Consider the following 2,219-nt stretch of genomic DNA (forward strand, 5'->3'; position numbering starts at 1 on the left):
TAAGAGTTTTGCTCAGTAATTGGATAAGGGGTGAAAGGGAGAGGGAGAAAGCTGAGTCGTTTTTCACTGCCTTCTCTCCCTCACCCCCAGGTCCAAACATTTAATAAGTCCATTTAATTTCATGAATGTTTTTGCCACCTGACCCCTCCTTTCCATCCCCACTGCCGTTGGTCTAATTCAGTTTGTGTCTTCTCTCTAATGATAAAGCAAGTCTTTTTTTTGCTGAGGAAGATTGGCCCTGAGCTACATCTGTTGCCAATCTTCCTCTTTTTGCTTGAGGAAGATTGTCGCTGAGCTAACATCTGTGCCAATCTTCTTCTATTTTAAATGTAGGATGCTGCCACAGTGTGGCTTGATGAGTCGTGTGTAGGTCTGTGCCCAGGGTTCCAAACCTGTGAACCCTGGCCCACTGAAGTGGGGCGTGCGAACTTAACCACTACGCCACCAGGCCAGCCCCAAGAGTCTTTTTATCTTCAGATTTTTCCCCCTCCAGGCAATCCTCCATGCCATCTGAGCATATGACCTATGTAAAATGGAAACCTAGTAAAAGACAGTCTAAGCCCCATTGTCTGTTGTTGTGTCTATCCCAGGATAAAGTCCAATGCCTTCCTAGCCTGGTCCTAACGTACTTTGCTAGCTGCTGCTTCTCCTCAGGCCAAAGCTGCCCAAAGAGCCGTCACATCACTGAACCCCCAACATCACCTGCATGTTGAGGTAAATGTTCCTTCACAGCCCTAAACCTTCATAAATTGTTTGCTTGTTATTTATTAAATATACTCGTGACTCATTCCTGAGAGGTCACATGATCCTCCCATTGCCAGGAATTTGCCACCCCCTTCTATCTGGTAAATTCCTACTCAGGCTTTAAGTCCCAGCTCAGATATCAAGTCTCTGTTTAGGCTTTTCTAACATTCCCACTCCCTAGATAGGGTTAATTGCTTCCTGATCCATGCTTCTAGAGTATTTTAAACATATTCTGTTCTCATACTTATTTAATTGTATTACAGGTATCTAAGGAGGCACAGGCTGATGCAATCAAGGAGTGCTCCTGACCTTGAAGGGTTGTGGAGGATTAAATGGGATAACATACGTATAGTTAATGATTCCTTTCTTCATCTCTTTCCTAGTAATATTAATAACAACCTGTATTGTAGTTTACAAGGTGTAAACTTTGATAGTGTTCCACACACTCTCTTGTTTGATCTGGGAATAAACCTGTGAGGTAGAGATGGTACTACTATTTCTGTTTTATAGTTGGAGGAAGTGAAGTACAGAAGGGTTAAAAAGTGACAGTGTAGCTGGTTCATTGGTATGCCTGCCGCACAAAAGCACTCCATCAATATTTGTTTAAATGGAGTCAAATTTTCTGGTTATAAAACCTGTGATCTTTCCATTATACCACACTCCTTCTAAGCGTCAACCAGAATTTTTTCAAATTGCAGGTAGCCACTCATTACTGAGTAATAAATTCAATGAGGAAAGGACAAGCAACATGGGGGGTGGGGCAGAGACTAGAAAAGTTGAGTACATTACATGTAGTAAGGAGAAGCCGTGTTCTGTGATACTTGGCTGTGATGTAAAATGTATTTCTCACGGTGGGGCCGGATGAAAACGTATGAAAGCCCCGTGCTAATGCTAAGTTCTAAGTGAACATTTATGAAATGGAATTATAGCGCTTTCATTTTGTATTTGTTTTTGCTTTCCCAAGCTGTCTCCTCCATTCATAGCTACTGGAAAGCAGAGATGATATCATCTTTATTTTTCCAATTCCCTGTGAAGCGCTTGTTACGAATTTGGTGGGCTTAATAAATGAACACCTGGATGAAAGAATGAATGAAGGCATTATATAGCTCAGTAAATATGGTTGGAAAATGACTGCTGTCTTATCTCCCTCCGGAATTCTTCCTTTCAACAAAGAGATCCGACTCTGTTCAGTTGATAGTTTCCAAAATTTTCCTGCCTGGGAGAAACAGGACAAGAGTACTTGGCACTCAAGAAGTATCATTTGCCCTTACTCAACATGGTATCCTGAATGGCTTCGGGCAAGGGATGCGGAGGAAAGAAGGGGAAAAAAAACCCATAACCTGTTGACCTTAGTCAAAATGGCTAACTTTGGCGTCGCCTTATCAGCATGCGCATGCCCAGTCCCGTCCCCGCCCCTCTCCCGGCCTTGACGCGTACGTCGCAGCGCAGAAGGACGGCGCGGGAGGAATCCATTT

Source organism: Equus quagga, chromosome 1, assembly GCF_021613505.1.
Source record: "Equus quagga isolate Etosha38 chromosome 1, UCLA_HA_Equagga_1.0, whole genome shotgun sequence".
Classification (NCBI taxonomy): domain Eukaryota; kingdom Metazoa; phylum Chordata; class Mammalia; order Perissodactyla; family Equidae; genus Equus; species Equus quagga.